Source organism: Phascolarctos cinereus, unplaced genomic scaffold (genome assembly GCF_003287225.1).
Source record: "Phascolarctos cinereus isolate Bilbo 61053 unplaced genomic scaffold, phaCin_HiC Scaffold_5;HRSCAF=322, whole genome shotgun sequence".
Lineage (NCBI taxonomy): Eukaryota > Metazoa > Chordata > Mammalia > Diprotodontia > Phascolarctidae > Phascolarctos > Phascolarctos cinereus.
Window position 1 is genome coordinate 176,894,687 of NW_027555958.1, and position 25,925 is coordinate 176,920,611.

The window sequence follows — 25,925 nt, forward strand, 5'->3', positions numbered from 1 at the left end:
AGGCATCGGCACCATATTTGTTTCATGAAAGGAGTTTGGTAGCACTCCTTCTTTGCCTATTATTCCAAGTAATTTATTTAATATTGGAATTAGTTGATCTTTAAATGTTTGGTAGAATTCACTTGTAAATCCATCTGGTCTTGATGCTTTTTTCTTAGGAAGCTCATTTATGGCCTGTTCAATTTCTTTTTCTAGAAATAAGTTTAAAAATTATTAAAGTAATTTTAGCAATTTGCTTTACTATAAAATATTTCTTAAAAAGCAGAATAGTGTCTTTAAAATAAATTATTACTCTTGACACAACTACAGTCATAATTAATGTTTTCTGTTCTTACTCTTGACAGTAATTGTGTTTACTCTTTGTGAGAGGTGTGGTGTAGAGCATGGATGCAGAACCTGCAGCCTTGAGGCCACATGTGGCCCTCTAGGTCCTCAAGTGAGGCCCTTTGACTGAATCCAAACTTGGCAGAACAAATCCTAAGGGATTTCTTTGGATTCAGTTAAAGGACTGCACTTGAGGACCTAAAGGGCCACTTGTGACCTTGAGACCACAGGTTCCTTTCCACTGGAATGGAGATTTAGCTTCTTGATTCAGAAAGATAGGAGATGGAGAGTCTTGTGTGAGGAACAGAGAGAAGGCCAGTTTACCTGGATCACCGAATGAGGGAAGGTGAGTAATATATGAAGATTATGGAATGATAGATTAGGGCAGTGTGGTAAAGGACTTTAAAAGCTAAACAGAGCAGTCTCTATTTGACCAGTAGTTCTTTATAGAAGTGAAATCACAGACCTAGTCCAGAAAAGTCTTTAGCTGTGATACATAGTATTTAATGACAGTTCCCTATAAAGTATTCACCACAGTAAAAACCTAATTGTATATACTGAATTGTGAGCAAAGGGCATATTGCAGTTCTGGTAAGACAATTGACAGTATATCCTAATACCAATTTTAAAGAAATAGCTTCTAGGCATTCACTCGCTGATTTATCCAACGTGTAATATTTGAAAGAATGCTAACAAAGAGATTTTCCATAGTATTCTGGGAAGAAGTGAAAGAGCAAGTGCGCTGTTTGATAGTTAATAGTTAACGAATAATGATGCTATCAAAAGGCCAGACCAAGAGTGTTTATATTATCCTGACCAAACATAGTATACTGGTCAGGGTCCTAAACAACTAACTGATTATGAGAGGTTGTTTATAAAACTTTTTTAAAAATTACTAAAATTGCTTTTTTTTTTCAATTAATACATATCATAAAAATACTTATAGTGTTTTAACCTGTATATTTTAATTATTTATATCATATTTTCCAAAACAATTTCTATGTGAATCTTAAATTTAGTGGTCAGATACCAGTATTATTAATATTAGGCACTTTAGGGCGGAGCCAAGATGGCAGAGTGAAAGCAGTGACTTGCTTGAGCTCTCCTGCAAACCCCTCCAAATACTCATAAAAAATGGCTCTAAACAAATTCTGAAGCAGCAGAACCCACAAAAAGGCAGAGTGAAACAAATCTTCAGCCCAAGACAACCTAGATGATTGATCAGAAAGGTGTGTGGCGCCGGGCTGGGAGTGCAACACAGCGCGATGTGGGCACACAGGCCACAGTGAACCTGGAGCAGGCCTCACAGGACTGAATCGTGGGCAGCTGTGAAGGTTTCCAGACTCCTCAATCCATGAATGCCAAAGACAACTTAGAAGGTCAGTGGGAAAAAGTCTGTTTCTGCAGTGCTGAGCCAGGAAGGCGGGGTTTCAGCTCCATTCCCCAAAAGCGTGGCCCTGGGGGGGGGGGGCAGCTGCTTCCCGAGCTTCCAGCCCACAGACTGAGGGGAAATCGAGTGGCTGATCAGAGAGGGATTGCAGGGATCTCTTTGCCAGTGCTGAGGCAGGAATCTCTTGCTTTGCCCGTGTTTGGATCTGGGTCACAGTTCTGGGTGGCGGTGCTGGGGTGAGGAGGAACACTGGTGCAGTGGAGCTTGTAGTGGCTGTGGAGAGAAACCCTCCTCACAAATCCAGGACAGAAAGGAGCACTTGTAGTCACAGGCCAGGAAAAGAGTAAACACCTCGCCCCTTATCATACCACCTTGGAAGAACTGAAAATTTACAGGTCCCTGCAAGTATCTCTGAAAACAGCTATACAAACCCCTGAAGCTTGGGACAGTACATTCTCCACATTGGAAGCAGACTCTTACCTTAACAAAGAGTTTAAAACTCAAGTAATTGGCTGGGATCATGAGCAAGCAGTGCAGAAAGAGTCAGACTGTATTATCTTACTTTGGTGAAAAAGAAGATCAAATTATGCAACCAGAAGACAACAAAATCAAAGCTCCTACATCCAAAGCCTCCAAGAAAAATATGAATCAGTCCCAGGCCTTGGAAGAGCTCAAAAGGGATTTTGAGAAGCAAGTAAGGGAAGTAGAGGAAAAACTGGGAAGAGAAATGAGAGTGATGCAAGAAAATCACGAAAAACAAGTCAACAGCTTGCTAAAGGAGACCCAAAAAATACTGAAGAAAATAACACCTTAAAAAATAGCCTAACCCAAATGGCAAAAGAGGTCCAAAAAGCCAATGAGGAGAAAATGCCCTAAAAAGAAAAATTGGCCAAATGGAAAAGGAAGTCCAAAAGATTACTGAAGAAAATACTTCCTTAAAAATTAGAATAGAGCAATTGGAAGCTAGTGACTTTATGAGAAATCAAGACACTGTAAAACAAATCCAAAAGAATGAAAAATTAGAAAACAATGTGAAATATCTCATTGGAAAAAAACTGACCTGGAAAATAGATCCAGGAGAGAGAATTTAAAAATTATTGGACTATCTGAAAGCCATGATCAAAAAAAGAGCCTAGACATCATCTTTCAAGAAATTATCAAGGAAAACTGCCCTGATATTTAGAACCAGAGGGCAAAATAGAAATTGAAAGAATCCACAGATCTCCTCCTGAAAGAGATCCCCAAAGGAAAACTCCTAGGAATATTGTAGCCAAATTCCAGAGTTCCCAGGTCAAGGAGAAAATATTACAAGCTGCCAGAAGGAAACAATTCAAGTACTGTGGAAACACAATCAGGATAACACAAGATTTAGCAGCTTCTACATTAAAGGACCAGGGCATGGAATATAATATTCCGGAGCAAAGGAGATAGGATTACAACCAAGAATCACCTACCCAGCAAAACTGAGTATAATCCTTCAGGGGAAAAAATGGTCATTCAGTGAAATAGAGGACTTTCAAGCATTCCTGATGAAAAGACCAGAGCTGAATAGAAAATTTGACTTTCAAATACAGGACTCCAGTGGAACATGAAGAGGTAAACAGGAAAGAGAAATCATAAGAGACTTATTAAGGCTGAACTGTTTACATTCCTGCATGGAAAGATGATGTTTATAACTCATGAGACCTTTGTCAGGTATTAGGGTAGTTGGAGGAAAAAAATTAATGTATATATATGTAGATAGATAGATAGAGGGCACAGGGTGAGTTGAAGATTAAGGGGTCATATTTGGAGAATAAAATTAAGGGATGAGAGAGGATTATATTTGGAGAAGAAGAAAGGGAGAGGTAGAATGGGGTAAATTATCTCACAAAAATAAAAACAAAAAAAGAAATGTCTCTTACAGTGAAGGGGAAATGGGGGAAGGTGAGAGGAATGAGGAATCTTATTCTCATAGGATTTGGCTTAAGGAGGGAATAACATACACATTCAATTGGGTATGGAAATCTGTCTTACCCTACAGGAAAGTAGGGGGAGAGGGGGATGATAGAGAGGAGGGCAGATTGGAGAAGGGGGTAATCAGAAGTAAATACTTCTGAGGAGGGACAGGGTCAAAAGAAAGAATAGAATAAATGGGAGGGCGGGATAGGATTAAGGGAAATAGAGTTAGTTTTTCACAACACGTCTACTGTGGAAATGTTTTACATAACTACACATGTACAACCTATATTGAGTTGCTTGCCTTTTCAATGAGGGTGTGTGAGGAGGGAGGAAGAGGGAAAATTTGAAACCTAAAGTTTTAAAAACCTATGTTGTAAAAAAAAAGTTTTCACATGCTACTGGGATATAAGAAATATAGGAAATGGGGTACAGAAGTCTATCCTGCCCTACAGGAAAATAGAAGGGGAAGGGGATAAGAGAAGGGGGGAGAGATAGAAGAGAGGACAGACTGGGGGAAGGGATATTCAGAATGCATGCCATCTTGGGGTGAGGGGAGGGGTGAGATGGAGTGAAAATTTGGAACTCAAAAACTTGTGGAAGTAAATGTTGAAAACTAAAAATAAATAAATTTCTACAAAAAAAGAATATTAGGCACTTTGATACATATTTATATATATAATTTTATGATAAAATTTGAATGTTTAAATTTTTTTTCAAACTCATTTTAATCTCAACTTTTATTTCACTAGTCTGGCGTATAAAATATACTTATTTGATTCATATTTAGTAATATTTGGAATTAGACTTAATTGTTTTGGCATACCAAGACTAACATTTTTAAAGCAGTATATTACTAAGTATTTACATTAATTATAATAAAACTTAATGTTAACCTGTTTCAGAAATATAAAGGTGGGCTGCATTAAAAGGAGAAAAAAAATCCATCTCTACTGCTATAATCATAACAACCCCTGTTACCTAAAGGAATGTTATAGCTAATAAACCTATCTTCGCTAATGTAATTTGTTCTTTGAATTGTAGAAGTTAATTAAAATAACAGCATTCTTTTTTCTGTGATGTAATAGATGTAAGAGAAAACATTTTGAAATATATAGTAAAAGCTTAGTTAAATTCGTTGAGCAAGTTTATGGATTTTATATCTTATGGGTTTGTTGGGAAGAAATCATTTTATAAAATGAAGTACTTATGTGAATTATTATAATTATTATATTTTATAATAGCCTTATTCAATCCTTACCCAAAGTTTTCATTTGACTCATCAGTTTATGCCTATTAAATGGGGTATATTTGTTAGTGTTGACAGAGAGACCTCGCAATAGATATAATTCTGTTTTATGAAAGCTTTTAATTTTGTGTATGGTAATTTCTCAATTATCATATTTTAAATTTTCAATTAATAAGCATTTATTTTTTCTTTATCTCAACTCCCCCCACCTACTGCGAAATGGAGAAAAACAAAACAATTGTAACAAATATTTAGTGAAGCAAAACAAATTTTATTTTTTGCTTGGGCTATAAATTATCCATTTTTAATTGTTATCAGTATTCAGGTTTATATGAGTAAATAAAACCTTTTTTGTGCTGTTTGAAGTGACACAAAGGCTGTTATATGTCATAGTCTGTGACCAGGATAGAAAGATTTTTCGGTTTGATTAATATAAGTGAAATCTTTTTTTTTCCCTCAAACTTATAACAAACCTATGAAAAAGTTAATGAGAAACAGTTTTGTCAAAAATATATTGAGGATTATAATACACAGGAATAATTAAAATGCATTTACTTAACAAAAATAGGACCATACATTTAAGACTTGTTACATTTTGAAACCAAAAGATGTGTCAGTTGCTGTGTGCCTTTGAATTATTATTTATAGTTTTTATCATATTTGTAGAAATCTTCCTTATTTTCCTAAATACTTTAACTTTGTTTCTTCCTAATAAATGACATCATTTCCCTCAAACTGATTGCCATTTCATGATAAAGACATCTTTATTCATAAATTAACACTTTTAAATTTTTACAGTCATGGGAGACTGCATTGTTTTCTCCAAGTTGCTGCTTTTTAAAAATAATGGCAATAGCAAATTCTTTAAAATTCTTTCTTTAAGAGAATGATCAACAGTCTGCCTTGCATCCTTACACAAACTGCTTAGTTTTAGTGTGGATATTTGATTCTCACCAAAAAAGAAAGAACCAAGGTAACAGTCATTTATCAGTTTTCTAGAGATTTTTTGAACCATAGTCCCTGTATGATATGAGACAGTTGTCCAGGAGTCAGCTCAGCTAAGTATGGAGAAAATCATCACTGGCAGATTCATCATTGGTGAATTCTTCAATCATGGCAGATTATAAAACAGGAAAAATTTTTTTTTAAAAATGGCTCTCAATCTCATGAAAGTTAAGAGGACTAGAACAGAGGCCAGAAGTTGATAATAATCATGGTCTTTAAAAAAAATCTAAAACCATGTGAAATGTAGTGGCCCCTGCCTGTAACTTCTTCTGTCAGAGAGGCTGAGGCTGGTGGATCATTGGAATTCTGAGCTGCAGTAGGAATAATGCTGATTTGGTGTCTTTGCCAAGTCTGGCTGAGCCTCTGGAAGCAGGGGGGCCACCAGGCTGCCTGAGAGGCAAACAGCGAAGATCAGAAATGAGCAGGTCAAAGCTTCTGTGCAAGTTAGTAGAGGGATCTGCTCCTTGAGTGGCTGTTTCATTTCCATTGAGTGGAAACCCTCAATAAGACTTTTGCCTAGTGAAAAAATGACTTGACGTGCTATTGGATGAGCTAAAATACATTGATTTGATAGTATATGCGAATGCAGATCAAGAGCAATAGAGCCACACAGGGATAACAGTTAGCAAAACTTTATTACTCTTCTCACAAGAGCAAAACAATGTCAATGTGTAGTTCCCACTGTGGTGTTGAAGGTAGCACATAGTGGGTTTCTTGCGGAGGTGGAACCATGCAACAACTTTTGCCTCCCAGTTGAAGGACTGGAGACCTTCAGGGCTTAATCTCAGATTAAAAGCTGCCTAACATTAATGAAATACTATCTTGTCATCCTTGGGGTAAGATAAGAGTCTATAGATAGGACCAGTGAAATGAGGGCATTTTCTAAAGTGCTTAAGAAGGGGTGGAGAATGAGGGACAGGGACATAAGGAACTTAATATCTCACTTCTTCATTCTAGATTAGAGGCTGGCAGTGGGGGATAAGGGGAATAGGGGATGGAATGATGATAATGTCTAGTCTCTGGTTTTATTAGCCTTAGAATACATACATCCAAAGGGGAGGTGGATCCAGAGGTTGGGTATATACTAGTCAACCCAATATTGTTTCATGAGTTCACACTCTAAATTAATGAAACCCAAAGACAAAAGGAAATTGCACTTAAATGTACAATAATTAATTAGTTCTTGGAAAAGCAAAGAAGATTATTTAATTGATTTCATGTTTCATTCAAAGACAACAATAAACAACATTTCATAGGTAGTTGGTCATCTCCCTTGCCATATTCATGATAAGCATGGCACAAAAGAGTGCCATGAAAATAATTGCTGCTTATGTGCCAACAAGTTTTGTAGATGATGACCTTTTTAAAAAAAAAAGCCTACAAAGAGCTAGGCATAATCATCCAAATCAGTTTAGCATATCCTTTGATCTTTAATAATTTTGATGTAAAATGGACTTTTAGGAGAAGATGGTCAAAAATAAATTGGAAAATATACCTTAGGTTTGAAAAGTGAAAGAGGCCAAAGACTTGGAGACAACACAGAAGTCTCAAGCCCATATATCATAAATTTTTCATTCTATAAGAAAGCCAAAAAGCGCTAGACGTAAATATCTAATGACACAAAAGTGAAGATATCTATATCTTAACAAATAGGATACGTCTTATTGCTGAAGCAGAATCATCAGAATCAGCTGTCTGTGAGGAATCTGATCATAAGTAAAAGTTAAAAATCAACATTAATTTCAGAGAGGATAAATATTAAGAGAAAATATTCTGTAAAACAAAACAAAACAGAACACCTAGCTTCAGTTTGATCTATTCAAAAAATCATTGATCTTTTAAAAAATGGCAAATAAAAGCCAAAGAGATTTAATTTGATTGTCAACATTTACTGCAAAGGGGTTGCTAGAAAAGGGCAGAAATTGCCTTAACAAGCAAACATTGGTCTCCTTGCCAAGCAGAGACACATACAAGCCAAGGGCAGCACCAATTTAGAAAACAGATTCATTCATAAAACATTATGGAGGAGTTTGGTTGAGAATTGTAAACAGTATCACCTCTGAAAACAGTAAAATGCAATGGAAGTAAAAGCAAGTTTTCAAGAGATTGGCATGAAAAGCAATTGAATCACACGATAGCAAGATAATTCATAGATAAAATTAGCAAGGTGCAGAACAAATGGAACAAATTTTTTAATTTATCTATAATAATCTATTTCCATTATCAGTGACACTACCATATTGGCATCCTTTGGACTCAGTCCTTGATGTTAAGAGGAAGGTGAAATAGCTCCGAAGAAATGAAGTGAGAAAGTTTAGTTGGAATGGGCCAACTCTACATCAAGGAAGCTATAATCCTGGAGGTAATGCATTCTTGAAAGTCTTCCAAAATCATATTACAAAAAAACCTCAGGCAGGATAGATATCAAAAAGAATGGAGAAAAAATAGTTAATGTTGATTTCACTCCCCATACCCCCAGACAACAAAGAACATCTTTGAGCCATAAGGCAAGAACAAAAAATTGTGAAAGACTTAAGAACTCTTTTAATAAAATGACCAAGAATATCCGCAGAGGATCTAAAATGAAGCACTACTTTTTCATTTTCAAAAAATCTTAAGAGCAGGTTTTACTTGATGAAAATGTGAGATGGAAGTATGTAGGCTTTTCCAAAAAATTTTTTACTGGGCCTACCACATGTTTTATGGTCATATAATTAGCTGAATGGTCTAGAGAAAATTTGTTTGACTTTGTAGAACAAACTAGAGCTTTAGAGACCTTCCTACAGAAAGGAGACATTTATCCTGCCTCTTCTACTAACTACCTGAATGACCCTGGACAAGTCTCTTTACCTCCCTCAGATTCAGCTTATTCATCTGTACAAGGAGAACTTGGAGTAGATAAAATCTGAAGTCCCTTTCTGCCCTCAATTTATGATCCTGTGATTCCCTGCAAATGTTAAAGTCATACCAGATTTCTTGACAGATAGAACTACCAAGTTCACTCTGTCCACTGACTTACAAATTGATGTCAATTAAAAAATTGAATTGGGAGATTGTGTTTGCCATCCTTGTGGAGACAGCTAGGCTGACTGGCTAAGTGCTGGACTTGGAGTCAGGAAGACCTGAGTTCAGATGTACCCTCAGACATTCACTGTGTGACCCAGGGCAAGTCACTTAACCCTGTTTGCCTCGGTTTCCTCATCTGTAAAATGAGCTGGAGAAGAAAATGACAAACTGCTCCAGTATCTTTGTCAAGAAAATCCCAAATAGGGTCACAAAGGGTTGGACACAACTGAAAAATGACTGAACAACAGTAACACTATCCTTATGGAAGATTTCTTATATAAGGTCCTTATGGAAGAGAGATTTCCTGTAGCTGACAAAGTTTGAATTGCTCATATTTTCAGAACATCATAGATATTCCTCAAAGTGTTCTTAATTTTTTTTCTTATATGAAGTATATATAATAAATTCTATGCATTAGTTTCAAAACTATGTTATTTTCTCAATTTCCTTCTGAACTTTCTTCTCTTATTTTCTGTGCATTTAAAAAAGTGTCACAATGGTCTTCTTTCATCACTTTTTCTAAACCACTCCCCCTTCCCTGCTCATGCCTTCCTTCCAAATTAAAAGCTAAGAGAAAGGGAGTGGGGTGGGAGGAGGTGATAAATAAGCACAGGTAAGCAAAATATACTGTGTCAAAAAATGTATCTCTTGTCCTGGTCATGTATATATCCTTATGTCTGTCACCTCTGTGAGGAGATGTATAATGTGATTCATTTTAGGTAATCTGGTCATTGTTTTTCTTTATAGTTCTGCTATCTCTGTATATAATTTGATCCCCTGGCTCTGTTCACTTTACTCTGCATCAATTCATACTGCCCAGGATTCTGTAAAATTCACTCAGATAATTTCTTACTGAACAGTAATATACCATTACCAAAATGTGTTCAGCCATTCTCTAGTTGCCTAAGAAGCAATCCCAAGCACCCACTTAGATAAGTTATTTGCTCCCCTCTTCCCATTCTTCAGGATGAGGAAATTTGTCACATGCAGCTTACTATTCCCTTTATGATATTATCTTTCCTCTTAATCCCCTTCCCCCATTTCTATTTATTTCCCCATGTGTTTGATGTATTTCTATGCTAAACTGTGTGTGTTCAATCTTTTTTTGTCCATTTTGTGTAAGAGTGAGGATCATCTGATACACACTCTTCCCACTTCTTTCATTATGTTCATATATTCTCATGCACTCTGGATATGAAAAATAGTAATTCGCACCCCTTTCTTTCTCTGTTCTACACTAGTATATATGCCTGTCTTCTCTTTCTTCAACCCCTTGGATCAGAATCTGTCTACCCCTAGGACCTTTGTTTTTCTTATCTCCCTCAGTACCCTTTGAAGACTTTAAGATTATGAAGGGATACTTGTTTCTTCTCCCTCTGTTAGAATGTTAGCACTACATCATTATTCAGTTACTTCCAATTCCTTACATAAAATTTGTCTTTCCAGGTTTGTCTAGATTCTTGTGATTATATGTTATGGTTCTATTCAAGTCTGATGTTTTCCTCAGAAAGGCTAGAAATTTCTCTATTCCATTAAAGACCCATCCCCCTTCCACCCTCTCTTGCTTATATTCAGCTTTTGAGGGTAGGTTATTATTGATTATAAGCTTATCTGTTTAGCCTTGTGAAATATTACATTCCATTATTTCTCAATTTTAATATAGGCTGCAAGGTCTTCATGATACTGACTATAGTTCTTTGATACATGAACTTCTTTTTGGATTCTTGAACTGTCTTTTCTTTGACAGTGAGAGAACTCTGGATCTTGGCAAAGACATTTTTTTGGACATCTTTTGGATTCCTCTAAGTTCTAATAGATGTGAACAGTTTCTTTTATGATATCTTGAAATATAATGTCCAAGGTTTTTTTTTCTTTAAAATCATGATTTTCAGAAAGTCCAATGACACACACACACACACACACATACATACATACATATATATGTATGTATATGGTTTTTTGGGTTTTTTTTGTTAAGCAGTGGGGTTCAGTGACTTGCCCAGGGTCAAATGTCTGAGGTCGGATTTGAACTCAGGTCCCCCTGACTCCATGGCCCGTGCTTTATCCAGTGCACCACCTAGTTACCCCCAATGATATTTAAATTATGTCTCATAGATCCTTTTCCCAGGTCAGTTCTATTTGCTTTCAGATAATTTACATTTCTCTGTCTCTTTTTTTCTGTCTTTTGATTTTGTACTGATGTTTCTTGTCATCTCATATAATTGTTGATTTCCATTTGGTTTATTTTAGTTTTCAGGAGCTCCATTATTTAGATAAGATTTACTACTTTTTCTTTTAATCTCTTTATTTTTTCTTTTAGTTCTTTCAGGGTTTTTTTTTAAGTTCTTGCTTCATTTTTCTAAGCATTTGTATAGTCTTTGTGGGAAATCTATTTTTTTTTCTTGTGAGTCTCTCCTTGCATTTGTTATATAGTTACTCCTTTTTAGGAATCTATAGATTTGTGATAATTTTTGCTACTGGTGATTTTTCTTTGGTTTATTGGTTTCTTCAGCTTTAGTTCTTGAATTGTTAATGAATTTTGCCCTTTTAGATGAAGTTTTTGGCCTTGCTTGGTTTTACCTTGGGTCCCCTGAGTTTCTGCACTGACCTCAACCTCCTGGCATTAGAATTTTCAGTATACTGGTTCTTCAGGACTCTTTCTGGCATCTCGGGACAGAATCTTAGCCTCAGATCCACTGGGTATGAGTTCTTCAGGTCTGAGTACTGTGCCACCACACTACTCATTGGTTGTTGACTTCTGCTGCTCCCTGTGGCTTCCAAGGTCCCCTGTTCTGGAACTTTCTGATCACTCTAAGTATTTCCAATTGTCTTTGGTTCTTCTCAGGTGAGTCTTTTGTTCTTGCTGTCTGTAGACCCAGAGCCTTGCAGACTATAAGTTTCCCATCTCTGGTCCAGCAGGGAGACTGCTTTGTACTAGTGAGTTTGTCTCATCTATTTATCATTCACTCAGTTTATTAACAAAAAGCATTCAGCTTTTTAAAAAGTATTTCTTCCTTCCCCATGCCACCCCCACTCCCAACACTTGATCGGTATTAGAAGTCAAAGTAGAGGTGCCTGGATTCAATGGTAGACTTAGTGTTTTTATGCCTCAGAAATTCTAGGTGATTAGAATTTTGAGATTTTTTTTTTGAGATCTTGCACACACTCACATACATATATGTGTATATATATATGACATTGTTTTCTTTTTTTAAAATCTCTTTTGTCTTGTTATTTATCTTTATTGTATTCTTCTCTACTGCTATGGTACCTACCATATGATAACTGTTCAATACCTCATTATTTTGAGTTGAACACTTCCATTTCTTGATAACTAAGTGCTCATTTTTAAGTTTACTCCTCACATGATGACCTAAAGATATGAAATCTTTAAAGGTCACATCCTAAAGTTCTTTCATCCAGTTTAAACTTGAGTGATATGAGAAGCAACAATTAGCTTTAAGGTAGGGGTGTGTGTGTGTGTGTGTGTGTGTGTGTGTGTGTGTGTGTGTGTGTGTTTACCATAACCATTGGTCCCAAGCCAAGCTATTAATGTTTTGTTGGATATTTGTAAATAATGAGTGTTACATATATTTTATAATTTTTAGGGCATGCTGTGTAGCTTAGAAGATTGAATTAGTTAACAATTTTTAATTGACACTTTTTTTGTTCATTGCTTATACTTCAATATTTCCGTGAGTCTTTAATTTCATTAATGTGAATAATTGCAGGGATACAGATAGCAGACTTTCTGTGCCTTAGGTGTTATTTGTTAGTTGACTTAGCTGAAAATTCATCATGATTGTCATACGGTGAGCAGCCCTCTGCAAATTAAATTCAGAGCACAAATTTAGGCTGATCCTCAACCAGAAGATATATGACCTATCACCATACTTGAAGCCTTGTCAGGCTGGGGTAAAAATTGTCTGATTTATACTTCATTGGTATGGACTTAAAGAATCCACAGTCACTTTCATACCATGATGGCTTTATTTTGTGAAAATCAAAGCTACATTATAAAACATTTTAAGGTAAATTTAAAACTAGTTCCCAAATAAATAAATGAACATTTTATTGATCTTCATTTCTTAGTGATTTTCTACTCATTCTTAAATAACGTCCATAGTTAAATTTTGACAGATGCTATCAGATAGATAGCAATTCCAGGGTTGTTTTTTAGAATAAAATAATTTATGCCAAACTTAAATTCTGTTAGCTTAGCTACATAGAGCATGTGTTGGTTAACCAGCACATGCTGTATTTTTCACACCAGTTGCATAGGGAAAATATATCCTTATCCTAAGGTGCGAAATTTGAACTGCCAGAATCTTGAACATCTTTAACATTTTAAACGTCTACTTCAGTCTGTTCTGTATGAGATCAGATAAAAATCTGTTCCCATTTATGCATTGAAAATAGATCCTAAAAGTAAGTTACCATGTCTGTTTGATTATGTTCATATATTCACACTTAAATATAATAATCTTTAGTTATTAAATTATAATTAAGTACCATATATTTAATTTCAAGTAGTCAAGATCTTCCTATTTTTGATCACATTAAACTCAGACTGTCTTCTATCCAGCCACACTTGTCTTTCTTATGTTTCACTGACCCATGCATAATACAACTTCTTCTCAGCCTGCAGGGTTTCCTTTAATAGAACAGTGATGTCATTTTTGCCAGATGCTTTATTGGTCCTTCATCAGTATTCTTTTTGCACCATAATTTAATGAGCAAATGGTGTGTTTTTATTGAGGGGAAAATGTTAAAACATTTATTCATCAAAAGCAGGATTATCATGGAATGAAGCAGTTATAGTCGTTGTTATAGTGTGGTGGCTGAGTCAGCTTCTACAGCTTCCCCATCACTGTACAACAGATACCTCATTTGACCTCACAATGACCCTACTTATTGAGAGCAAGTACTGTATTTTAACACATTGTTTAACTCTAAAAAACCCATCACAACTTTTGCTTCATCTCTTAAAGGAATTCTATTTGAATTTGTTTCCCTGCTGTGCTTTTCTTTGAAGTTTTTCTTATAGATGTTTTGGAATTATTTTTTTCTATTGTATTTGTGTTATGAACATCCCAGTCACCTCAATGGCTTTTCATAGTGGGATTCTTCTCCCCCCCCCCCCAATTCTTCCAGCTTACTTTCTGACCTCATACTTTATGTTAGAGCCAAACTTTGTTTATTTCTCTGATTCCCATGACCATTCAGACATCTCCAAAACAGAAGTTATACGCCAAGGACAAAGTAACTTCACCTGTCTCCATGAATTACAACACCCAGGATCTGAAAAGGTTAAAAAAAAAAAAGCAAAACAACCCATGAACTGGTACTCATTGAGCCTGAACTCACTCAGCACTTTGCCTCACCTCTCATACCTGGTGAGTCTGCACTTGGAGGCCCAGGATTTGACATAGGCTTAGAACAAAACCTAACCCTCCACCCCAGAACCTCCTCCCTTTTTCCAGGGCCACTGAGAGTTCTGTTCCTGGGCCTTGAAATTTTCCTCATTTGTCTTTAATGTTGTTTTGTTTTGTTTTGTTTTGAAATTAGAGTTTTAATCCTCTTCCTCTGTAAACACTGTACTATGTCTTTTCATTTATTTTAACTTAATATATGTTGAAGCAACCCTATTCCCACCAGCTCTGTTCCACTCACCCTCAAGCTCTCTACCTCCTTACATTTTTTTCTCTGCTCTCCCTAGTTTGGGAGGTTTTCTTATTAATTCCTTTTTCTTTCTTGCTTTTATCTAGTTATTTATTTCTTCCACTTTTTTTCCTCCCAATTAAGTAGTCAAGTAGAATCCTCCTTCCTCTTCTCCCCTTCAACTTGTTTTGTTTGTTAGTAATTAAAATTTCTTTTTCTACATCTTTTTCTAAAAAGAATTTTTTGTCTTCATCTTCTTCATTATTTTTTCTTTGATTTTTTTTCTTTTCTAGACTTTATTCTTTGCTTCATGGCATTTAAACTAATTTAGTTCTTAGTCTTTCCTTATCCTCTGTATTCCTTGTGGAATTAAAACTTTTCAGGTGTTTATTTCGGGTTCCCTCTTTCAAAGAGTTTATTATTGCCTGGTAGAACTTGCCCTCTGGCTCTTTTTTTCCCTCTTGTGCCTCTCAGAAAGGCCAGTTATTGGAGGCAGAGACAAGATGGCAGAGTAAAAGCAGTGACTTGCTTGAGCTCTCCCACAAACCCCTCCAAATACCTGTAAAATTCTAAACAAATTCCAAAGCAGCAGAACTCCCAAAAAGACAGAGTGAAACAAATTTCCAGCCCAAGCAACCTGGATGGTTGATTTGAAAGGTCTGTCATGCCAGACTGGGAGAGGAACACAGTTCACTGTGGGTGCACAGGCAGAACAGGCCTCAGTGAACCTGGAGCAGGCCTCAGAGGACTGAATCACGGGCAGCTGTGGCAGTTTCCAGACTTCTCAACCCGCAAACACCAAAGACAACTTAGAAGATGAGTAGGAAAAGTCTGTGACCATGGTGAGAGAGAAGCTTGGTCCCAGCCCCAGTGCTTCCTGAGCTTGGCCCACAGATAGAGGGGACATTGAGTGGCTGCTCAGAGGGCAATTGCAGGGATCTCTTTGCTGGTGCAGAGGCAGGATTCTCTTGCTTTGTCCGTGCTTGGATCTGGGTCTCAGTTCTGGGTGGTGGTCCTGGGGTGAGGAGGAGTGCTGGGTATAGTGGAGCTCATAGTGGCAGTTGAGAGGGAATCTTTCTCACAATTCCAAGGCAGAAAAGAGTGCTTGTGGTCACTCATAGACCAGAGCATAGGCCAGGAAAGGAGTAAACACCTCTCCTTTGATCATACCACCTTGGAAGAATTGAAAATTTACAGGTCCCAGAAGTATCTCTGAAAAGAAGCTGCACAAAACCACCAAAGTGGGGAAGCTAGGTGGCACAGTGGATAGAGCACTGGCCCTGAAGTCAGGAGGACCTGAGTTTGAATCCAGCCTCAGACCAAACACTTAACAATTACTAGCTGCGTGACCCTGGGCAAGTCACTTATTCCCAATTGCCTAAAAAGAAAGAAAATGAATGAATGAATGAATGAATGAATGAATAAATAAATGAGTGAATAAATGAATAAGCAAGCAAGCAAATAAACAAACAAACAAACAAACAAACAAATAAATGGACCGGAATCAAAAAAATAAAAGTAACAACCCACCAAAGTGTGGGACATTCTCCGCACTGGAAGCAGACCCCTACCTTAACAAAGACTCTGTAACTTAAGTGATTGGCTGGGATCATAAGCAAACTGCTCAAAAGTCAGACCATAGAATCTTACTTTGGTGACAAAGAAGATCAAAACATATAACCAGAAGAAAACAAAGTCAAAGCTCTTACATCCAAAGCCTCCAAAAAAAATATGAATCAGTCCCAGACCATGGAAGAGCCCAAAAGGGATTTTGAGAAGCAAGTAAGAGAAGTAGAGGAAAAACTGAGAAGAGAAATGAGAGTGATGCCAGAAAATCATGAAAAACAAGTCAACAGCTTGCTAAAGGAAACCCAAAAAATACTGAAGAAAATAGCACCTTAAAAAATAGCCTGACCCAAATGGCAAAACAGGTCCAAAAAGCCAGTGAGGAGAAGAATGCCTTAAAAAGCTGAATTGGCCAAATGGAAAAGGAAGTCCAAAAGCTCAGTGAAGAAAATACTTCCTTAAAAATTAGAACGGAGCAATTGGAAGCTAGTGATTTTATGAGAAATCACGACACAGTAGAACAAATCCAAAAGAATGAAAAAATAGAAGAGAATGTGAAATATCTCATTGGAAAAACAACTGACCTGGAAAATAGATCCAGGAGAGAGAATTTAAAAATTATTGGACTGTCTGAAAGCCATGATCAAAAAAAGAACCTAGACATCATCTTTCAAGAAATTATCAAGGAAAACTGCCCTGGTATTCTAGAACCAAGGGGCAAAATAGAAATTAAATGAATTCACTGATCACCTCCTGAAAGAAATCCCCAAAGGAAAACTCCTAGGAATATTGTAGCCAAATTCCAGAGTTCCCAGGTCAAGGAGAAAATAGTACAAGTAGCCAGAGAGAAACAATTCAAGTATTGTGAGAAAAACAATCAGGATAACACAAGATTTAGCAGCTTCTACATTAAGGGACCAGAGGGCTTGGAGTATAATATTTTGGAGGGCAAAGAAGATAGGATTACCTACTGAGTAGAACTGTGTATAATCCTTCAGGGGGAAAAATGGACATTCAGTGAAATAGAGGACTTTCAAGCATTCTTGATGAAAAGACCAGAGCTAAATAGAAAATTTGACTTTAAAATCCAAAACTCAAGAGAAGCCTTAAGACATAAACAAGAAAGAGAAATCATAAGGGACTTACTAAGGTTGAACTGTTTACATTGCTGCATGGAAAGATATTTGTAACTCATGAAACATTTGTCAATATTAGGGTTGTTGGAGTGAAAAAAAATTATATGTATAGATAGATGGATAGATAGAGGGCACAGGGTGAATTGAAGATGAAGGGATGATATCTGGAGCATAAAATTAAGGGGTGAGAGAGGATTATTATACTGGGAGAAGGAGAAATGGAGAGGTAAAATGGGTAAATTATCTCACATAAAACAAACAAGAAAAGGCTTTTACAGTAGAAGGGAAATGAGGGAAGTTGAGAGGGAATGAATGAATCTTATTCTCATCAGACTTGGCTTAAGGAGGGAATTACATACATACTCAATTGGGTATAGAAATCTGTCTTACCCTACAGGAAAATTGAGGGGAAGAAGATAAGAGATTGGGGGATGATAGAGGGGAAGGAGTAATCAGAAGCAAACACTTCTGAGGAGGGATAGGGTCAAAAGAGAGAATAGAATAAATGGGGGGCAGGATACAATGAAGGAAAATATAGTTAGTTTTCCACAACATGATTACAGTGGGAGTGTTTTGAATGACTACACGTGTATAACCTGTATCTAGTTGCTTGCCTTCTCAATGAGGGTGTTTGGGGAGGGAGAAAGGGATAAAATTTGGAACCCAAATTTTTAAAAACAAATATTAAAAATTGTTTTTACATGCAACTGGGAAATAAGATATACAGGCTGTGGGGTATAGAAATCTATCCTGCCCCACAGGAAAGTAGAAGGGAGGGGGAATAGAAGGGAGGGCAGATTAGGGGAAGGGGTATTCAGAATGCAAGCCATCTTGGGGTGGGGGGAGGAACAAGATGGGGAGAAAATTTGGAACTCAAAATCTTGTGGAAGTAAATGTTGAAAACTAAAAATCTGGAATAAATAAATAAATTAATTAAATTAATTAAATTAATTAAATCTGGAAGAAAAAAAAAGAAAGGTCAACTACTAAATTTAATAAATAGAGAGGATGTTGTCCTTTGGTAGGAATTATCTTAGTTACAACTAAATGGCACAATGGATAGAGCAATGGGTCTGGAGTCAGGAAGATCTGAGTTCAACTCTAGCTCAGACACTCAACTAGCTTTATGAGCCTGAATAAGTTATTTAACTTTCTCAGTTTCCTCAACTATAAAGTGAGGGTCTTAGTAACACTTATCTTATGGGGTTTTTGTCGGGTTCAAATGAGAAAATATTTGTAAAATGCTTAGCACAATTTTTGACACATAGGAGACATTTAATAAAGTGTGTTTGCTTCCCTTACCCCTGATTGTGAAGTTCATTATTGACCCTTGCCCTTTCCTTGGTCATTTTTCCCATTTGTTTCAATCTCTTCCCTGAATCGAAGACCTCTACTCTTCTGGGTGCCATCACCAGTTCTCCTCCTGAAGTAGGATGAAGAGTCTCTTGAAGAACCAAATCCATGCTGATAATATCTATATTATGGTCTCCATCTCTCTTTATAAAATTTCTCTCTTCTCTTTTGGATACATTCTTCAGTATTGTCTGCTTCCATTATTGAAATAAAGATTTGCCCTTTCCTTTTTCAGTCTCTGCTTTTCCCTCCTCATCCCTTCTTTTGTAGGCTTTCTTCTTCCTTAAAAGACTACGGTAGTTATTTTCCCTTCATTGTTAGCCTTTGGATAGATTAAGTTATATCACTCTGTTTTCTTCTATCCTTACCGACTTCTATTTCCCCTCCATTTTGTAATTTAGTCTTACAAAAAAACATTGATTTACCTGCAGTCAGGGTGTTGTGAGAATCAGTTCATGATGTTTCAGCATGTTTCTCTACCATTACTTCTATTTGTCTTCTGCTTTCATCCTTATCTCGCCATGTACACTTAGAAAGAAATCTCTTAGTGGTCACTTTATTCTTTTTCTTTTTCTTCTTGTTTTCCTTGGTTGTTGTACTTGTTTATCCTTCTTTTATGTCTGTTGTTTGGGGTGTTTGATAAACAGTTTCTTCAGTTGTGGTGTCCTTTCCGGGAATTTTTTGTGTGTCTTTTTAATTTAACATCTCTTCCCCCCCCCCCCCCCATTTATGCTTAGGTTCGTTTTTGCAAGTTAGGTCACCTTGGTCTACATCTTGAGATCCTTTGTTCTTTGGAACACATTCCATTCAGTCCTGCTCTTTCTGGTGGGTTTAGACTAGTCTTATATAATTCAAATTTCCTTTCCTTTATATTTGAAGGTCTTTTCCCCAGTCTCTTGCAGAATTTGTTCAGTTTGTCAGTGAAACTGTTAAATTTAGCCTCTCTGTGTTTTGGAGTTTATAGCCTAAGGTTATTTTCTGGAGGCAATCTCTGGATTTTTTGGATTAGTATTTCTTGTATTATTTCTTCTGTTATGGTTTTCTGTTATGTTCTTTTGGGAAACCTATAATCTTTAAGTTGTCTCTACTCATCCTATCTATGAGATCATTATGTTTTGCTTGTATGGAAATCATGCTTTTTAAAAATATTGCTTTATTCTGCTCTCCTTCCAGATTGTTCTTCATTTCCATTGTATTTGTATTCCCGGTTATTTTTCCTGTCTTTTGTTTCTTTGGTGAGACTTACCATTCTGGATTCAAATTTCCTGTTCTGCCAAATATTTCTGCTGTGCAAGACATAAATTCTTTCACAATGTATTTCTTTATATTTATGTACTAAACAACATGCTAGAAATTGTGAAAGTGATAAGAAAGCATGAAAAATAGTACCACTTAGAGACAGAGGAGTGAATTCTACTTTAGTCTCCATAATTTTTAGTTCTAAGATGCATGGTATAAGGGAAGGTATGCTGAACTTGTATGTGGGTATGTAGACTTGAACCTTTGTTCTCTGACACTCACTGCCTAAACCTGGGCAGATCTCTTAGCCTCTTTGAGCCTCAACTACATCTATAAGCTAGAAAATTATACTTATACTGTTTGTCTTACTAGGTCATTGTGAGGAATACATTTTATAAATTGTAAAGTGTTATATAAATGTAAACTATTACTATTGTTGTTGTTGTTATATAATATGGAAATTGTGGGTCTTGATTTCCGAAAGGATTTATTGTAGATTTCCAATATAGTGTTCCATTAAGATGTAAATAAATCTTTTTTTTGGTTCTGTAACTAATGATTTGCTACATTTTTGACTTATATTTTCCAAAGTTTAGTTACTCTATATTTTTATGACAGTTTTTCAAATTGAATTATTCCAAACAGGATCCTTGTGAAGGAGTTCAAATTTTATCTCCATTTTACAGATGAGAAAACTGAGAAAAATTATTTATCTTATGATTTATCTGAGCACATTTTGTGAATTGAGATTAGAAAAGGAACAATAACATTGTGATTAGAACTCTGAACTTTTCACTACAATCCTGTGCTTAGTCCAGTGTACCATGCTGATAACCAAATTAAATTTATAAATCTTTTACAATGAGAGCAGAGGGGAAAAAGCAGGTTATCCAGATGCCAATTAGTACCTTAGTATCAGGCATGGTCTGTGAATATCTAATTTTTCAGTCTGATGCATCAAGAATATTTCATCATTATGATCTTTTTCCATATCCAGCATAACAAAAGTTTGTAATTCTAGTCAGTTGATTGAGAAGCATTTTTGTCTTTAATATAAATATATCTTAATTTTGAATCTTTGCACAATTGAAGTTCTAGATAGCAAAACAAGGACCACAAGACCTGTTTCTTAATTTGCAATGTAGTGTTTCTTCCCTTCTCCCAACTATGCCATATGATCAGAAAAGTCCATTAACAAGAAAATTTTAATAACATAAATGTAGTATTTTAGATTAACATACATATTTTATAGACAAACAAGAAATGTTGGGAGGGAATGATCTCTCACAAAAATCTTAGATTTTCCAATATGTCAGCTACAAAATATTTTTCAATTATATATAAATGTGAATTGTTGAAGAAGCATTGACAATATCATAGCATCGTTGGTTTTAGACCTGGAAGACAGGCACCAGCCCTCTCATTTTACAGAATAAGAAACTTGAGTGTTAGATCAGTGAAGTAACTTTGTCAAACTTCAATTTGGCAAATTTTTTTAAAGCACATATTAGGAGTTAAGGTACAGTGCTAGCCTTGATTAATTACAAAGATGAAAATAAAGCAATGTCTGCTCTCTAAGAGATTATATTCTACTTAGGGAATACAATATATACACAGAGAAGCAAAATGGGAGGTAATGGGGAGTAGGGTGATCTCATCAGCAAATCTTACAGAATAGTGCCATTGCATAGTTACTCACTAAATAGCTTGTGATTTTTTAACTTTTATTCTCTATTAGCTTTGTGAATTAGATGCAAATATTTACATCAAAAATAGATTCATCTCATTTTAGAATACCTATGTTCTGAATAGTTGGCTATAAACTATTTTCTATAAACTTTTCTATATTTGATATACTTTTCTCTTTCCTTACATTATTGGAGGTATATTCCAATGGAAATATTTTTGGTTCCAATTTCATTTCAATTCAGCAGTCACTTTTTAGGTGCCTACTATAAGCCAGGTCCTATATTTCTAGTACTACAAAAAGAAAAATGAAATAGTTCCTCTGGTTAAGCAGCTTATGTTCTTGAAAGGGAAACAACTTGTGGACATGTAAGTGTGTACAAAATGCATAAAAATTAAACAAAAGGCAATTTATTTTGGTTGGAAGAACATTAACAGTGGAGAGTATATGGAGAGGCCATATGTTCCTATATAAGGTGCTTGACCTGAGATTTAAAGGAAACTAGGGTTTCTAAGAAGCATTGGTGGGAAGAAAGTATATCTTAGGTATGGAGGAGAAGTTCAAAGGTGTATAGAGAATTGAATATTGAATGTGAAAAACAACAGGGAATCCAGTTTGCCCAGCTCTTAATAGTGTATGATGAGGAATAATATATAATAAACCTGAAAAGATAGAGTGAAGCACATTGTGATGGTCTTGAAATGCCAAGCAAAGGAATTTTTATTTTATGGTTCTTTCAGTAGGGAGCCCCTGGTGCTGTTATACAGGTGAGTGATTCAGTCAGATGATGCTTTAGTAATATTATTTCAGCAGCTGTGTAGAGGATGGATTGAATAAGAGAGAGATGAGGCAGTTTAATTAGGAAGTTGTTGCAATAGTCAAATGAAGAGGTAATGAGGATCTGAACCAAAGTAATGGCATTGTGAGTGAAGAGAAGGGGACAGTTGGGAGAGATATTGTGGATATAGAGTCAACAAGATTTGTCAACTGAATGAATATGTAGGGTAAAGGAGAGTGGAAATTAGAGGATAACTCTAATTATCTAATTAGAGGATAACTGAAGGTTATCAACCTGATCAACTGGGAGGGTGGTGGTCTTCTTGAGAAAGTTGGAAGTTCATGATAGGGGTGGATTTTGGGGAAAAGATAGCGAATTCTGTTTTGGACATGTTGAGTTCAAGGTGCCTATTGAATATGCAGTTTGATATTTTCTTTTTTTAAAAAAATTAATTTATTTTTAGTTTTTAACATTTGCTTCCATAAGCTTTTGAGTTTTAAATTTTCTCCCCCTCTCTCCTTTTCATCCTCCCTTTCCCAAGTGGAGTGCAATCTGATATAGGCTCTACATATACATTCCTATTAAACATATTTTCACATTAGTCATGTTATAAAGAAGAATTTCAACCAATGGGAAGAACCACAAGAAGGAAGAAACAAAATAAAATGGAAGAGAAAAAAAGAGTGAATAGTATGTTTCGATCTGCATTCAAAGTTCTCTGAATAGTTCTTTCTCTGGATGTGGATAGCATTTTCCATCATGAGACTGTTAGAGATGTCTTAGATCCTTGCATTGCTGAAAAGAGCTAAGTCTATCGAAGTTAGTCATTGTACAATGTAGCTATTACTGTGTATAACGTCCTCCTGGTTCTGCTCACTTCGGTCAGCATCAGTCCATACAAGTTTTTCCAGGTTTTTCTGAAGTCTGCTTGCTCTTCTTTTCTTTTTAATGTTATTTATTTATTTGTTTGTTTGTTTGTTTGTTTGTTTGTTTATTTATTTAGTGTTCTGAAACTTTTTATTTTATTTTTTAAAAAAGACAATAATTTATATCATTAAATAAACTAGAAAGCTGAACAAGCTTCTTCCCAACCCCAGTGCTGAGCACAAGTACTGACCAGAAAGACCGTCCATGGCTCCATACTGCTCCCCTTGCCTGGCTCTGTGGGTTACTGCAGACTCCGAGACCTTGTCCTTCAGCCTCTACCTGAGGAGTGAATTCCAGTCATCTCTTTGGAAAGGTGATAAAAAGGGCCCTTCTGGTCTGGTCTTCTCCTAAGGCTGGGAGCAACTCTGCTATTTCCACTGTGTAAAGCTCTATCTGGGCCCACAACCCCTGACACCACAGCAACATCACTGCTTGCACAAGGGGCTGGGAGTGTTTTTTATTAGCAAAAGGTAAACTGAACGAAAACCTTAAAAATATAGAAATAATCTAATGAATGTGACCATCTCAGAGTCACACAAGCACGAGTGGAAAAACCCCTCTTAATTCCAGTTTGGGTTCTGGCTTCGTTCCCCAGGCTCTCTGTCATTCCCCCTATGCTGATCCTATACTAGGTTTATTTTTTATTTTTTTTTAAATATAATTTTTTAAATGTTCCATTAAAATACTGTTGTTCCTAGTCAAACACAGATATTGCAATATGAAGAAGAGTAACTGCTTTTTCTCTTTATAAAATGTGAAAAGGTTATCACGCTGGTTAATATAGAAAAATACCAGAATCTCTAAGTGTCGCAAAAGCTGGTACCAAATGAGCAAAGTGGAAACTTTACTGAATGCCCAATATTAGGATTGGGCTTAGGAAAACATTCCTCCCATTCAGGTCTTCAGCTAAGTTTCTCTTCTAGTCTCTGCCACCTCTCCATTCCCCCCAAGTCTAACCTGTCTGGATCAGCAATAGTTGAGTATTCTTTTTTTTCTTTCTTTTTTTTAAAAGGCAGTTGGGGTAAAGTGACTTGCCCAGGGTCACACAGCTAGTAAGTATCAAGTGTTTGATCTGAGCCCAAATTTGAACTCAGGTCTTCCTGACTTCAGGGCCATTGCTCTATCCACTGTGCCACCTAGCTGCCCCATAATTGAGTATTCTTAAGAAGCATAAAAGCCAACCCATTGCTTCAAAAAAGACAGCTCCATGCTCTGATTTTGAGGCTACTCAGCAGCCCTGTAGTGATCATCTGGATCTCCAAACACCAAACAAATTAACTTTACACAGAAAAGAGGTGAAAGTCCTCACTTAGACTGAAACTTTGAATGGGCAAAAGGTGCATTCTTTTCCCACTCACAGAAAGACACTGAGGATTGGTCCCTGGGGTTGGTCTGCTCACCTTGTTCAAGGAATAGAGATTCCACTTTATTAAAAAAAGGTGCAATTCAAATAAAGGTGACGGGAGGGCTGACTGCTAGGCATTGCTGAAGAATGAGCAAGCCTCTTTGTTCCTCCATGTGGAAAAGGTGACTTTTGATCTCAGATTTGGGTTCAGGCCCAGCCAGGGCTGCCTTCAGTTCTCAGAGAGGGACAGTGCCAGGACGGCCTGACATACAGCTTCTTTGTGGCTCTTGTAGTCTACAAAGGTATCATAGGAGAATTGTTTTGATGGAGAGGGTGCTGCAGGAAGTTGACACTCTTGAATCTAGGGTTGCCCCAGGGCATGGCTGAACAGATGGGGCAGAGGGTCATTGCAGTGATTTGTAGTGCTTCACCAGCTCCTGTTGGTCCAGATTGTGGATTCTACAGTATGGACACACAAAGGTAGATCTGTTTGGGATATTTCTGGGAATGGGCTGGGATGTTGGCACTTCTGGGACAAACTTGGGACAAGCCATCTGCTCCTGCCCCTTCAGGCAGGAAGAAATGTGTGACCTCATCTTTGCAAGAGTCACCTTCTTGTTGCAGGCCCAGCATGTAGCCTTGTAGGATGACAGCTGCTTTTCCATATTGGAGGCTTTGTCCACTTTCTTTGGGTCAAACGGCATTTGGCAGAGTGGGCAGAGTGGAGATGGCACCTGGAGACATGGCTGCAAACACTCCCCGGAGAATGTGTCACAGGCCAGTGGTAGACCTCCAGGCAGATGGGGCAGCTGTACAGGCAGCTCTCTCTCTGCTGGTGCTGGGCTGGCCAGGGGCTGTGGGGTGCTGGGGAGGGGGTGCTGCTGCTGCTGCACTGAGGCTACCAGGCTGAAGAACCTCGCCATTGCAGGGCCTTGCTCACTGCCAGTCTGCCACTCCGGCTCGGGCTTGGGCTTAGGCTTGGGCTCGGGTTCTTGCTCTGGCTCCTTCTCCCTCTTCTGGCCCAGGTCTCTGCCTCTTGCTCATCATTTCTTATAGCACAAAATACATTCATTACCACAACTTGTTCAGCCATTCCCCAACTGATGGGAATCACCTCAATTTCCAATCCTTTGCCGCCACAGAAAGAGCTGCTATAAATAATTTTTTACATGTGGGTCCTTTTCCCATTTGTATATTCTCTTTAGGATACAGCCCTAGAAGTGGTATTATTGGGTCAAAGGGTATACAAAGCTTTATAGCC

General features: G+C 36.9%; 1 protein-coding gene and 1 pseudogene across 1 annotated transcript in view; one reads left to right on the forward strand and one right to left on the reverse strand.

Moving 5' to 3' along the window:
• Positions 1-25,925, forward strand: part of RNGTT (RNA guanylyltransferase and 5'-phosphatase) — a 348,213-nt gene that overhangs the window by 217,085 nt on the left and 105,203 nt on the right. The window lies entirely within an intron of this gene.
• On the reverse strand, positions 24,894-25,260 carry LOC144457917 (E3 ubiquitin-protein ligase RNF166 pseudogene; annotated as a pseudogene).